The 16,028-nt window shown below is 42.9% G+C and overlaps 1 protein-coding gene across 2 annotated transcripts in view; it reads left to right on the top strand.

Moving 5' to 3' along the window:
- The first annotated feature begins 842 nt into the window (after positions 1–842).
- apba2b (amyloid beta (A4) precursor protein-binding, family A, member 2b) overlaps positions 843–16,028 on the top strand; it is a 46,941-nt gene continuing 31,755 nt past the window's right edge. For both annotated transcript variants that reach the window (XM_086106459.1, XM_086106458.1), the window contains exon 1: positions 843–975. The gene's annotated coding sequence lies outside the window, so the exon portion shown is untranslated. The remainder of the gene's footprint in view (positions 976–16,028) is intronic.

Genomic DNA, 16,028 nt, shown 5'->3' with positions numbered 1-16,028 from the left:
TCACGTATTCATTTTTCTCTACACAAAAAATAAAATATAATCTACACAATATTCCAGTCTCTAATACATCTCATATAACAACCACATGAAACTACCATTACATATGTATTTATATTTATTGATTTTCACGTGTCACTAACACCTCCATATAAAAGTTTCTACATTTAATTTCACTAAAACACATGAACTACTTATCTTCCTCATAACTGAAATATTCATATTCAAGTAGTATTTGTGCTGAGTAATATCACAACCTTATCTTACTTATAACAAAAAAAAACCTCTCGTACAATGTACAGTCATACTTCAGCTAATTCTATTCCCTCTGCTCACCCCATCCCCCAGTTCCTTTCTATACCTCTCCAATATATACTTTCGAACTGATTGATGCTTTGGCCTTGTTGAATTTCTCTATTTAGCCAGTTTCACATTTTTACCGCACAGTCACAAACACAAAAGCTTTTCGTAGTTGTTCTTGTAATGCAATTTTGTAAGTGTTTCCCCAGACTTCTTCACAGCAATTCGAATACGGTAACAGTAGCAAACGGGACCGAAAGTGGAGTGATGTCATGGACAGAAATGTTTCGTGTAAATTTGGATTTTGTGTGCGCGTATGTATGTGTTTGTGTGTGTGTGTGTTTTCCAGCACATTTTGTTGTCTACCATGATTCGAAGGAATTCAATTTCATGTACTCTCACTAAATGTGTGCCTACTTTCGATGTATTGATTTATTTTGCCGTGTGCAATTGGATTTGCCAGCCGATGTTGGGGCGTGCAAATGAGCCCTCGCGCGGCCATCCAGACAGCCGCAGTGGACTCGTATGCTGTTATACTGGTTCCGGGGCGCCGCTTCTGTCAGGCTCGGTACGTTTTCTGTCGCTGAGACAAGCGGCGGGGGATGATCGGCCTGCCAACACCAGCTCCCACTGCTCTCGGAAGGGGTTGAATTGTTCGACACTATCAACATTATCCAGGTAGGACCGACCTTTAATGAGACGCATCGACAGTAGGGAGTTTAACCGTCGCCGAGCGTCGAGAAGCGCTCCGCAGATTGGGGGCATCAGCGTTTCTCGTCCAGGGCATCCTGGGGGGGGGGGGGGGGGGGGGGGTGGATGCTGATCTGCTCAGCCAGTGAATAAGTGTTCTGCATCCGCGCTAACAAAGGGGCGGCTGCCCTCGCTGCTATCAAAGCACCCGTTGAACTCCGTAAAAAAAAGATGCTTTTGGATGCTCACATCAAGCTCGAGACTTCACGTTGGTCCAATCGTGAGCGTCTACCTGTCGGGTGAACGTACGCGCTATTTTAGGACGGCCCAATGTCGATCGCATTCATTTTCATATTGATAACCCTTTGGCTGTAACGTCTTCATCAAAAGACTGGTGCGTGAGTTCCTTTTCATAATGAGCTCATTCACATCTTCCAATTTGGCTGCCTTTCATCTCTCACACTTCCACACACTTCTCTCACAACTGATGAATAGATAGATAGATAGATAGATAGATAGATAGATATAGATAGATAGATAGATAGATAGATAGATAGATAGATAGATAGATAGATATGTAAACAGAAACATGTAGTGACATGTGTTTGTCTTTGCATGTCTTATTAACAACCAAACACCGGTGTTGTTGGTGTTGCTCAGCGTGTCAGCACCCATGGGAACATGGGGATGGGAGGCACTTTCTGGCTTGATCTTCATTGTTCTTGGGGTAGGAGGCAGAGCAGACACAGAGTCTGTCTTGCATCATGAGATGTGTCGTCCAAAGTGTTTGGCCTCATCTTTATTTTCAGAGCCTGTTTCCACCCCCAATCTGTGTGATCACAGTGAGTCAGAGGCAACATGAGGTACAGACATCGTGGTTTCCAATAATTCCATTTCCAAAGCTTCCAGGTAATATTTGGTTGAATTCATACAGCGATATTAGCAAAAGTATGAGGCCACTATCTGCTGTTTTTTTTAAAATTACAGTGAAAAGCAGTTATTACAGTAAATAGGACATACATTTAGCAATATTTTGCAAAACGATATGCATGTAACCTTGTGGAAGACTAGTACCTGGGCCAACGAAGAACCCATTAAAATGTAGTGAAGAAGTTGTGGAATCTGTGGAAAGAGGATTTTTTATTGCTTTAGTCACTACAAATACATACATAAATTGAACTGAATTCTTCCCAGAGGTATAATTGCGGTCGTGTTTGCCATCCTCCATGGTGTGTATGTTCGAATGGTCATTCAAGTGAGACAATTTATGTCAAATGTAGACGGGCGCTTGGAAATCCCGATTCACCGCTGTACCAGCGACGAGTCTAGTCAAGTGCACTTCTGAGGCGAGGCAAACCTGAGTAAACACAGTCGAATAAACCAATCAGCAAAGAGCGGATGTGACGTCAAAAGAAATGCATTCTTCTGAAATAAATGTTTTCAGTGTCTCCAGCTGCAGGTGTTTTAATGACTGTGTTTCTGGTCATTTAAAACTGAGTTTAATGCTGAATGAAACAAACTATCATCTTGCTCACACGCCATTTTGAATGTTATGAGATTGGACTTCACTTGCCGAAGAGTGTCATTACGCATGAAGAATATCCATCCATCCATCCATCCATCCATTTTCCAGTCCATTTATCCTCACAAGGGTGAATCTGAACATATTTCAGATAATGTATAAAGTATGGTAACTTTTTGTAAACACTGATTTTGCTTAACCATCTAATATGATTATAAAGTGAACTGGCAGTGCTGATTAGTGCTCTGTGCTCCTGAGCCGGCGGTGTGGCTTCAGTCCCCAAGTTGGGCGGTCGCCGCAAGAGTAAAAACGGCATCGCATACGTATGTTCACCGCCAATAGTGAAATGAAATCCGAATGAAAAGCCACTTATGTGAGAAGAAAAAAAATTAACCCGCCACCCACATAAGGACCTCGAAGGACAATTTTGAGTGTTCCATTAACCTGCCACACATGTTTTTGGAATGTAGGAAGAAACCGGAGTACCCAGTGGGAGTCCATGCCCATCTGAAATTGAACCCATGTCCTCTGCACCGTGAGGCACACATTTGAACCAAATAACCTCTGCCGCCCAACTGAACCTCCTGCCACCCCTTCACCACCCCACTTTAAACTTTCTAGAACCGCCACTGCCTACATATACTGGTTTTGTATACCCTTTTCGTCTTGGTCTATTGTATTACGGACACCAACGATAGGGAACAAACTCTTTCTGTGTTGACTTGGCAAACAAATACAGTAATCCCTCATTTATCGCGGTTAATGGGGACCAAAACCACCCGCGATAAACGAAAATCCACAAAGTAGCGACCAATTAATATATACAAGTAAAAAAAATATATATTTTTTTTTAAGTCCGCAAACAGTCCATGAGAAGCTGCAAAACAACAGCGAGTCACATAGAGCAACATATACAGTACTGTACTCCATGTATATGAATATTTTTTTTAATATGTTTGAAAAAATCCGTGATGCACTGAATCCACGATAAACGAACCGCGAAATAGCGAGGGGTCACTGTACTCTTCATTCTTTCCTGATGGTCAAGTCAAGTCAAGTCAACAGTATTTATAGAGCACTTTCAAACAGCCATCGCTGCATACAAAGTGCTGTACATGGAGCAATTTAACATGCACAATAAACAGTAAGACAAATCGGTAATAAAGGCGGTAGAAAGCACCAAACAGTAAAACCAAGAACAAATCTAAGTCATGCTGAGTCGAATGCCAAAGAATACAAGTGAGTTTTGAGGAGGGTTTTGAAGATGGGCAGCGAGGAGGCTTGCCGAATGTTTAGTGGGAGGTCATTCCAGAGAGAGGGACCAGCAACAGAAAAGGCTCGATCCCCTCTGAGCCTCAGTTTAGTTCTTGGTACTTCTAATAAAGTCTGGTCCACAGACCTGAGGCGCCGGGCAGGTGTGTAGGGGCGGATGAGCTCAGAGAGGTAAGGTGGCGCGAGATTATTCAGAGATTTGAAAACAAATAAGAGGATCTTGAAAATAACTCTAAAATGAATGGGGAGCCAGTGAAGGGATGCCAGAGTAGGAGTTATGTGCTCCCTCTTACGAGTACCAGTCAAGAGGCGAGCGGCGGCATTCTGGACCAGCTGAAGGCGCTTAATGGAGGACTGGCTGACTCCAAAGTAAAGGGCATTGCAGTAATCGAGCCGGGATGTGACAAAGGCATGAATTACCATCTCAAAGTGTTCATGTGAGAGGAGAGGTTTTATTTTGGCCAGCTGTCTAAGGTGAAAGAAGCTGGATTTAACAACGGCACCAATTTGCCGATCGAGTTTGAAATCACTGTCCAGTTTAAGGCCCAAGTTTGAGACTGTTGACTTAAGATAAGGAGACAGGGGGCCCAGGTCTACAGGATGGGATGTACAAGGGCCACTGGGACCAAACAATATCACCTCTGTCTTCTTTTCATTGAATCCCAAGAAATTTTGTGCCATCCAGGTTTTGATTTCTTCCAGACAGGATAGGAGTGGCCTTAATGAGAAGGCGTCTTTCTTGCTCAGTGGGACATAGATCTGGCAGTCATCTGCATAGCAGTGGAAGGGAATACCATGTTTCCTTAAGATGGAACCCAATGGGAGCAGATACAGCGAGAACAGCAGAGGCCCCAGAATTGAGCCCTGTGGAACACCACATGACAGGGGAGCAGTGCGTGACTCAGAGCAGCCAAGGCTGACACAGAAGGTTCTGTCAGCTAAATAGGACCTAAACCACTCAAGAGCACTGCCGCCAATGCCCACCAAGTGCTGCAAACGAGACAGCAGAATACTGTGATCCACTGTATCAAATGCTGCAGTTAAGTCCAATAAAACTAGACACACGTGGTCTCCAGAGTCATTTGCCAGGAGGATGTCATTAGAAACGCGTAACAGGGCTGACTCCGTGCTATGCATCGTCTTGAAACCTGACTGGAAGACCTCCAAGATGTTATGTTCATCCAAGAAAATTTTCAACTGCATGTGCACGACTTTTTCCAGAATTTTGGAAATGAAAGGCAGCTTGGAAATGGGCCTGAAACTTGACAGCACATCTGGATCAAGGCCAGCTTTCTTGATCAAGGGTTGGACCACAGCATGTTTAAACTGTTGGGGAACTACACCAGAAGAGAGGCTGCTGTTGATGATATCCAAGACTGATGCGCCAACACTCGGGAGAACCTCCTGAAAGAAGTGCGGGGGAAGAGAGTCGCAAGGGGAGCCAGATGGCTTTGTCTGGCGAACTACATCCTCCAAAAGCGCCAAGGACACAGTTTCAAAAGAATTTAGCACAGCTGAACATGGAACATGGACAGAGGGGTCAGATGCGGTATTTGAGACCGGAGTCCTAGCTGTAGAGACCTTACCAATGAAAAACTGAAGGAATCTGTTGCACATCTCGGGTGAAGAATCCGAGCAAGTAGGCAGAGGGGGTTTGAGTACAGAATCTATTGTTTTAAATAGTGCGCGTGGGTTGTGACGGTTAGCTTGAATAAGGTCCGACAGATATTCTCTTTTGGCCTCTTTTACTGTGAGCTGGTAGTTACGCCAGCAGTCTTTCCAAATTTGATAAGAGACATGCAATTTGTCTTTTTTCCACTTGCGTTCGGCTTTGCGACACCCCTGCCTAGCTGCGCGGGTAATGTCGTTAAACCATGGCTCGGGTTTAGGTTTTGGGAGCACAGTTTTTGAAGGAGCCACCAAATCCAGGATGGCACAGCATGATGAGTTGAACCAAGAGGTGAGTTCCTCTGTGTTAGACGAGGATACGCAAAGGTTATTAAAGGCATCAGAGAAACGACCAGCAGTGCGAGGGTTAAAAATTCGGCGTTTAAAACTAGGAGCGGCAGATTTCACAGCAGCACGCGATAAGACTACGTCAAATAAAACTGCCATGTGATCAGAAATCCCATTTTCAAGGACTTCCAGATTTGACACCGGTAGACCATAAGCAAGGACAAGGTCTAAAATATGACCTTGTTCATGTGTCGGGCTGGTCACATACTGCACGAAATTAAAAGAGTCGATAAGTCTTAAGAAGTCCTTTGCTAGCGTTTTTTCCGGACAGCACACATGGATATTAAAATCCCCCATTAGGAGGATATGATCATATCTCAGCCTGATTTCCGCAAGAAAGGTTGAAAAGTCGCTTAAAAAGTCTTTGTTGTATTTAGGAGGACGGTAAATGACAGCACAGAGCACCGGGAAAACACGACCGACTTCAAAGAAGGTTGCTTCAAAGCTGGTGGCCGATGTGGTGAATGTGCACCGTTTACATTTGAAATTGTTCTTAAAGATGCTCACCGTTCCTCCACCACGGCCTGATGTCCTCGGGGTATCGAGGAAACCACAGTCGGGTGGCAACAATTCAAGCAAAGCGTTGTACTCACCAGTACCTGCCCAAGTCTCCGTCAGACACAGGAAATCCAAGTCATTGGAAAGGAAATACTCCCTCAGAATATGGGTCTTGTTCGTCAGCGACCGGGCGTTTAACAACGCGATCCTTGTGGGAGTAGCAACGGGAGGGATTGCCTCTTCCGATCGCCGAGCCCGGGGGAATTCCCTCAAAAGCTTTCGCTGGATTCCTCCCCGAGAAAGGCGTGGAGGGTAGAAATGCCGTGGCGCGATGGGAGAGCCAACGACTGTTAGCAAGCACGAGGCGACGGGGTTGAGGGCACACCACGCCGGAGCGATCGAAGTGTGTCTCAGATCCCGTTTTAGCTTCACGAGCTGACCGCTACGTTTGCCGCGGCGGCGGCGACGGCGGCGGCGGCGCTTCTGTGAAGGGGGCGAGCGAACGCGGAAGAGATTAGCCGGCAGGTTAGCCAAGAACGGAGGTAGCGTCTTTTCACCACCGTCTTGCCAAAACGCGGCCGAATCTCCGACGTGTTGTTGAATCAATAACAACGATCGGCGATCATAAACCAACCGAGACGCTGCTAGGGAGGTAACAAGCATTGCGAAAAGTAAAAAAACCCGAAATGGCAGGAGCGTCGCCGAACACACTGGCGCACAAGCGGCCATCTTGGGTATCATATCATATCACATCTTGGGATGGTGACATACATGAGCCTTTTGCACCTACTGTACATCACTGACATCAAACTGATGCATTCCTATCTCTTAAATGACACACATTAAGATCGCAGTTGAAATGCTGGTTTAAGAAATCTGAACTGTGGCTTATATTACGATGAGTGGGTCCACTTGGTTTGAGTGAAAATTGCGGCGCGTTGCTCGAGTGAGAGAACCGGAAGGGGAGTGTGAGGAAGAAAGTGATGTTGATGGAGACCCGAGGTGTGTGCCAATAGGGGAGGGGGTACAGACACATATTGACGTGTCGCTGTACTCAGAGTGGGTTGCCAGGTTGGATCCTCCACCTCGTTCCCATCGGGACGTACACACATCTTCCCACATTTTCTGCTAATAGCGTTCCCCATTTCCTCTAAAACATCCCTTTGAGAATCTCTGACTCCCCGACTAAGTCGATAGTTTGCAGTACATGCACTCACGCACAAACACCTTCCCCGCAGGCTGCAGGGATTTTATTCATACTGCAGCAGGAGGATGCTAAATTGGACTCCAGGCGGGGAGGCAAAATGCCAACTCTGACATGCAAATGAGACATGATGAGCTATTTGTAAAAATAAAAAATAAAAACATATAAGAATAATAACAATTAATAAACTTAAGATTGACATAGCAAAAAAACAATATTTTGACTTTGCTCATGATTGGTGTCGGAAAGGGGACACAGATTAATTTGTTCGATCTCGACAGTGTATTTTATCACGCATGAACCTCTGCCCGGGAAGAACCCACTCAGGCACAAGGAGAAGTGTTTGATTTGACATTTCCCTTCCTCACAGCCATGCAAGACGGAAGGCAGTATTCCAATTACAATAACTTCTTTCAAAATGAAACATCATGCAGAAATCTTGAGCGATTCAAGTCAGCCTTTTTGCACAGCTCTTCAAAAGCAATTGAGCAAGGCTCTGGATTGCTTTGGGAAATATATTTCCGCCATGGCTAGCTTTTTTTTTTTAATTGAGACGGTGCTACGGTTGAGAGCTGCCCAACCCGTGCGATTAATGTGAGGATGAGGATGCTGTTTTCTCACTAAAGGCTCTGGAATATGGCTAGTTATTATTATAAGCAGGTACTATCCGAGAACATGCAAGAATCAAGGTCAGATTATGTAGATCAAACAGGAAAGGTACAATCTCTATGACATTTGTTACCTTGAACAGTACACAACATTTGTGAAATCGTGTTCATTTTTTATCCGACTCTTTAATTCAGTGACAGTTTCAGTGGGTGTACCGTAGGCTATATGCTAAGCTCATGGTTACAGAAGCAATTGTTATACAACGAAAAGGTAAATAAAGTAAGATGGAAGCAATCAGGACAATATAATATTTTTTTGGAAAAGTACAGCGACAGGAATTTTTGTTGACGATCATTTCTGGTGGCTTACGTCAACAGTGGCTCAGAAAATGCCACTGGCTGTTTATTTGAAGAGGCTACTCTGAATGCATTACGTGCCCTAGTGAATTTGCATTTTTCAGCGGACCCTTGTAGAAATCCACTCAATATTTGAATGTGATTTTGCACTTCATTATTTATAACATCTTCTTTCTCTCCTTCCCCGACAGTGCTTTGGAAGCTATTAGCATGAAAGAAGTCAAGTCTGCAGAATTCTTTTGTCGCTTGAAATAATTGTTAAATTCCCCCAGCAATAAACTTACACCATCTTCGGCGAATCAAGAGCAATGCAGTGGCAAGGCAAACTTTTAAGTGGTACAGTATTTGACATGTTGCAGAGCAACACACCATTAATGCTAACAGAATATTGGAAAAAAAATATCTTGCATTGACGTTTTCTGACTGCTGCAGACAATTAATGTTTTCTGATGATTATCTAATACATACCGATTACTGGCCATGACTTGGCTCACATTTATTTATTGTCTTACTTCTTCCCAAAAAGTTTAAATAGAGACAACCATAAAACTACATAATTATAATAAAAAGTAAAAATAATAATCCGCTCTTAATACTATACATGCCATCTGTAGAAGAACCTGCAATTGAGAATCAAGCAATAATGGAAGTAGTAGTTTTATATATATATATATATATATTCTCCATTTATATAGATATACAGTATATCCCCCCATTTAACAGCTGTTTTTATTTTCAGATGTCTTTTTTAATTTAATTTAAACTTTGCTGAGCAGTACACTATTTTCCTCACTTGGAACATTAGTGAAACTTTAGACAAATCTCTCCCCACAGATTTTGGTCTTTGAGATGAAGTGATATTAGAAATACAGTAGTGATTTTGCCAACTAAAACAACACACTTGAGTAAAGCCTGGTTTGTTAAAATATGATCAGTTGGAATGGTTTTCTTTTTCAGGCTGTCTTCATCAAAGTGTGCAGAGTTCATTCATCCATTATCCGATCCGCTTTATCCTCGCAAGGGTCGCGGGTGTGCACAGCTGTCTTTGGGTGGTACGCAGGGTACACCCTGAACTACTTTACAGCCAATTGCAGGGCACACATAGTGGAACAACCATCCACGCTCATACTCACACCTCGGGACAATTGAGAGTGGTCCATCAACCTGCATTGCATATATTTGGAATGTGGGAGGAAATCCCGAGTACCCGGAGAAAACCCACGCAGGCATGGGAACAACATACAAACCCCACACAGGCCGGGGCCTGGAATCGAACCCTGTACTTCTGCATTGTGAGATCATTTATGTCCATTAGACTGCCTTTGAAAAGTAATCCGATGGCTCTCGTCAGCACTTGAGTGCTGCTAGCCGCTAAACGCTGGCAAGAGGTGCCATACTCTACAGCAGGGGTGGGCAATTATTTTCCCGGGGGGGCAAATGAGAAGCAGAAAATATTGTGGAGGGCCGGGCCAAAAGTTAGAAATCTACTCCTGATTTTGATTTTATTTCTATGTTGAAATAAGTTAATGACATTGTTTACAGAAGCTGATAAGAGTATGTATTATTTCTAGATAATGAAAGTGCAGTTATTTTACAGAAAAATGATTTCTTCAGTGAAATTATGCAAAACAATTCTAATTGTGCAACACTTGTAACTCTTTTTCAGTAAGATGAACACGACAATGCTTTCTGATTTTAAATTTCCCATGAAGATAGCACAATGTCTTTGTATGCCAGTAATAATGTAACAGAACTCACATTTTTTTGTCCCAACTGCCAAACAATGTAGAAAAAATATAAGCAAGCATGTTTCAGTGTTTTGATTCTTGTTCTTGTTCAGGAGAGATCAATCTAGCCCAGGGGTGGGCAAACCTTTTGGCTCGGGTGCCACATTGATTTCTAAATTTGACAGGTGGACCGGGTCAGCACAAGATACGGTACATTTAAAAAAAATTATATGTTGACAGTCCATACCAAACATCAACAGCACAAAAGTATTAAAGTATTACCATACTTTTTTTTTTTTTAATGACAACAGTGACACAACTGTGATGAACGTCCAAGTATGTTAACAACATACTGTACATGTGTGACAACACAAGCAACAAAGTCCAACAATATATTGCCCATAAACTGCAGCATACAGTACAGGTATATGACAAAATACAACAAAATTAGGACTATTTTCTCCCAAATGAGACACGTAAAAGACATCGTGGCTTTCTTTCCACTCACTGTCTCGAACTTGACCTCCCCTTGATCACCACACAAGACAGCGTTGCTCAGTTGATGTCGTGTATCGAACTTTTGAAGCCAGCCACGGGACGCTTCGAAGTCTTCGATGCCCATACCGCTAAGGAAATCGATTGCTCTCTTATTAGCGGTCCAGTTTGCGGAAAGTTTTTAGCACGATAACAGTCAAACCATTTCAGGAAACGTTTATTTACTCGACTGTCCGTCGAGCCGCATACAATTCACCCTGAGCATGGAAACACCCAGAATCGGACTGAGCAAGAATCGCTTCCTTGTTTTTCAAAGATTTGAGTCTTTCAGACTCCAAGCGTCTCTTGAATGTTTCGTACTTTGTAACCCGCTTCGTTTAATCAGATGCACTTCACTTACTGTTCCTCTTCGTTTGGATGCCATGATCTACAGGATGTAAAAATGTTCGCAATTCCAGTAAAAGTCACTGCAATAAAGAGTCACTTGCATGTCGTCGTTTTGGAATCAATGATTGAAAATAGCGGCGCGGACGCACTTATTCCGTCGTATCAAGCGGAGTTACTTAATTTAGCGCTACTACTGCGGGCTTCCGCATCGTCTCCCCCTCCCTCCCTGTGCTTTGTAACTTCAAGTAACTGTGCCACCTGGCATTGAAATAAATGCCTGTCATTACAAGTCCAAATGAAATGAATACAATCATTTACATCGAACCTTCATTGTGTACTGTGCCAACCATCGGCGGGCTGGATTAAAAAGACCAGCGGGCCGGATCCAGCCCGCGGGCCGTAATTTGCCCAGGTTTGCTCTACAGTGTCAGTGTAATTAAGTCATTTTTGTAGCGCTCTTAATTAACGATTCCACGTTACCTCAGAAGGATGTTGTGTTGTTGACATGGGTTGGTGATGGCAATCTGGTATACTGTACCATCAAATTCAGCCGTTACGACGCGCCATGCTGCTCGGAACAACTTCAAAATAAAAGTGTACATTGATGTCCATATATTATTTGGTAAGGTAAATTTTACTTTGAAGTTGACCTTCTCACTGTGTATTTTAATCATTGCTGCGGCTGTGGTGAAGTGAGGTACTTGAATTATTTGAGGACCCATTCCACTGCGCTTCTTTCATGGAGGACTACAGAAATCTGAGCATATTTGCTGTTGAGAGGCTAAAATTGCAAGGATTTGGACAATTTTAAATTAAACAAGGTCTCTAAATGAATAATCGATTATCAACAAAATTGTCAATTAATGTGTTAATCAATTAGTTGTCATCACAATGCCCCTAGCCATTAATCGATTAAACATTGCCCCTCTAATTTAGCTTTCAAAACACTACGGTGCATTGACATGTTCAGTTCTGATGTATTTCCGTTTCTCCTTAGGTATGCTGTCACCATTGCTGCCGCTGAGCTCGGCAATGCTGTCGATTAGTGTCGGCATTTGTTTTAGGAGGAGGAAACATTAGCATTTAGATGTGCAGAGAAGCTCACCTGCTGCTTTTTATTGCTGAGCTGCTCAGGGGAATTGCTGTCATGTAAATGTCCTCCTGCGGCGTGACACTTTGCACCGTCGTGTCAATAGATACATTAAATATCTGTATTCCCAGTAATACTTATTATTCAAGCATGGAGAATGCAAACTCGCCAAAATTTTATTTGTAAAATTTTACATGTCTAGACAGCTACTCTGACAGTCGTTTGTTATTGTCAGATCTTTTCCCAGCCTTGTGTTCACATTGGCGGGAAGGGGGGTAGTCACCATGTCAATTACAATAGTAATGGTCTGAAAGCCATACATTGGGCCGTATGAATACACTTTGACCATCTATGAAAAAAGACATGAACACAGACCTGCATGTTTTTACAAAGGCACATTTTGTGCTGTTAAATCAATGCAATGGGTCAGTCTGACAAACAACAACTCAACAATAACTACTTGACTAACAGCTTCACTATTTGAGTTCATCAAAGCACATGATCAAAATGCAGTGCATTCGGTATAGTCAAGTCAATATTATTTGTCATCGGCAACAGCACAGCATGTGATCGAAATGCACATAAGACACACTTTTACAAAAAATACAAGTGAACCTCAAAACGCAACATAAGCAGCTTTACGGTTGGGTGTGCAGTCTTGCTGCTTCGCCTTATCATTGAAAAATGAACAGAATGGACTGGATTACAAGAATGATTGTCATGACAAGCTAAATGTCAAGGTTAAGGTCCAATATGTGGAGAAAATAAAAGAAATGAATGGTGGAATCTATCTGCTGCCATCGAGGCAGGATGCATTCCCCTCAAAACAACAGGCACGGCACTTGTAGCGGTTTGGAATTGAATTGTGCCAGATTAACACATTAACACAAGCGGATTCGGAAATGGATGGATGGATGGATGCTTTTCATGAAAACCCCAAAATACAAATGATACAACCCGGGACTACAATTAGAAACCAAAATACTGCTAACATGAAACAAAGACAAATACGTGGCAAGAAAATAACTGGCATAAACATGAGGCGTCTAGAGAAATGGTGCACTTGGAGACCCACTCACCCGCCTGAGACTGAAACACCAAGCAAACAGGACAAGACTTTTTTGGGAGGGGGGGGGGGGGGATTTTTTCATTCAGCATTTTCAAATATTCTGCATGCCTTGATTGCCCTTTTTTGCAAACGCTTTCCTTTTTTGGAGAAAGCTCATGCTACTTGCCTCCCTACTTCCCTGTACTTGGCTCCACCTTTTTCCTTCACACCAACACCCCAAATCCCTCATTATGACGTTCTCCTGAAGTAAAAATCTCATTGTTGTTGTTTATGTACAAAAATCACATTTACCTCTTGGTGTTATTGTATCAGATGCTGTACTCTAACTGAAGTCATGAGTATAATTTACCATATTCCTCTTAATGTTTAGGCAAAATGTAATACCCACTAGTTCAATGTAAAGGCACATAATTCATTTTTAGAGAATAAATGTGGGTAAATGAGGACACCTCCAAAAGCCTGTGTGTAGTGTTTATTGTAAGAAAGGGCTTGAGTCAAGACACTTCTTGGGTCCTGACTGACAAGGCAAACCCACAGAAGCCTGAAGGAGCTTCTCAACTCTTCCTGCACTCATATTTTATTAATTTGCAATAATATTCTTTCTTCTTGAGGGAGAGAAATTAATAGCGTTTTCTATCATCCTGACACTTCACCACAACCTTCATAACCTTCGTCACTTGAATAGCGTCCATCATAAACCACTTCAGCTACTTCCTGTGTTTGTCGTTGTTGGTTTTTGTTGATGTTGCTTGTGGTAATGATATTGTAGTGAGTGGGAGCAGCATATTTTGTTCAAGGTTTCAGAATATGACGCACCTTCAGGAAATTGCATGACATGCAATTGCTCACGTATGCGTGGGATCGCTATGACTCTCACAGAGATTTGTGTTCTATCCTTTCTAGCAAAGATAATGTTACGCTCTTCTTCATTTGTTCTCTTGTTTTCAGTTTTGTCAATAAATTCAGCATTATAGAATATTTTGTATTTCAAATTCAAACATTACCTTGCTCACTGCTGTGACTCTTTTTCAGTCTCAAACAGTTTTCTGTAAATATAACTGATAGCAGCATATCACAGAAATAAAGGAATCTCTCTGGTCTTAAGTGACCTGTCTTATAGGGTTTCATGCAAATTAGCAGCCAAACATCCACCTCCTATTGACACACGTGTATGTGATTGGTTACCCAGCCTCGACAGTCGTGTATCATAAACGATGAAAAGGTCCATGGTGTGGATTTAGAGCTGAGAGACAGTGATGTGATGTAAGGGGATTCAAACGACAGATCCGATAATCCTGATTTCTGTCATCAAAGGATTGACTCGATTGTCGGCTCAGGTTGGTCTGGTGAGACAGACCTTTTGAGGCCTTTCAGATCCTCATCCTATGTCCTTTCTATCCCTTATGACAGGCATGTCTAGCTCCGGGCCTGGAGGGCCACCGTCCTGTCTGTTTTCCAGCTGTCTCGGCTGCGACACACCTGATTCAGATGATCAACTATCAGACAGCTCTGAAGCAGCGCTAGAACGATCCTGTTATTTGAATCAGGTGTGTTGCTCCTGGGAGAGCTGGAAAACAGGCAGGACAGTGGCCCTTGAGGACCGACTTTGGACACCCCTGCCTTATGACATCTGGACCTATCCTTAGGGATTGTTAAATTAGAATTCACCACACCGTGTTGTCGTTTCTTCTCAGAATTGACCTTTGACTGAATAAATTTGACAAGTCAATGTTATTCAGATTCAGAATCCTCTTTATTGGCCAAGTTTATTAAAAACACACACACACACACAAGAAATGTGTCTCCCCTTGTATGAGCTACACTGCTATTGCAACTGTGACAAGAATGTGACACAGAGGCTTAAATTAATGGAAGGGTATCTTTAATGCTATAGCACTGACCACTGAAAGCAAAGCAAAACATGCTGTTTCGTGTGCATAGCTCAATAACACCTACGGATTATGTCGTTTTTTTTATGGTAGTAGTAAACTAGATTGTGATGGAGCCTAGGAAATCAGGACTCATTCAGTGATTTCTGTATAGAACTGTCTCAACAGTTGGCCATGCTTCCTCAGAAGCTGCAAAAAGAGAATCCTCTGCTCGGTCTTTTTCAAGATGGAGTTGGTCTCCAACTTCATGTCCTGAGACACATTGTGAGGGGCAGCTCTGGCGAAGGATGATTCCTGAAGTCCACAACAATGTCGACAGTCTTGAGCATGTGTTGTTTTGAAGCATAGTTATTCATTATGAAACTCTACACAGGAAGGCCGGAGTCGGAATCGAACCCTGCACCTCTCCACTGTGAAACGGACGTGCTAACCCATAGGTGTCAAACTCAGGTCCTGGAGGGCCGCTGTCCTGCATGTTTTCCAAGTCTCCTTGTTGCAACACACCTGATTCCAATGATCAGATCATCAGCAAGCTCTGCGGAAGCCTGATATTGAACCTGTTCATTTGAATCAGGTGTGTTGCAGCAGGGAGACTTGGAAAACATGCAGGACAGCGGCCCTTCCAGGGCCTGAGTTTGAGACCCCTGCTCTAGGCGCTCAAAGACCTTGCCGCCCTAGGGATAACACATTATTTTCTAATTGAAAAGAGAAGCATCCTATTATCCTATTGGCGCTGACAATCCTTCTGATCTGCTGTTTCTAGAATGTATTGTGAAAATAGCTTTGAATCATACATCACATTACAGACCTGCCCCCGCTTCCTGCTGTGATTGTTTATTTGTTTTCTCCAAGCTTACATCTGGAAAGATGCCCCAATTTCTTCCGCATACCTTTAAAGTTGACATTA

Source organism: Hippocampus guttulatus, chromosome 3 (genome assembly GCF_054856545.1).
Source record: "Hippocampus guttulatus isolate MCC_2025c chromosome 3, RoL_Hgut_1.0, whole genome shotgun sequence".
In the NCBI taxonomy this organism is placed as follows: Eukaryota; Metazoa; Chordata; class Actinopteri; order Syngnathiformes; family Syngnathidae; genus Hippocampus; species Hippocampus guttulatus.
The sequence above is the reverse complement of the archived record's forward strand: the minus strand, read 5'-3'. Positions and strand labels throughout refer to the sequence as shown.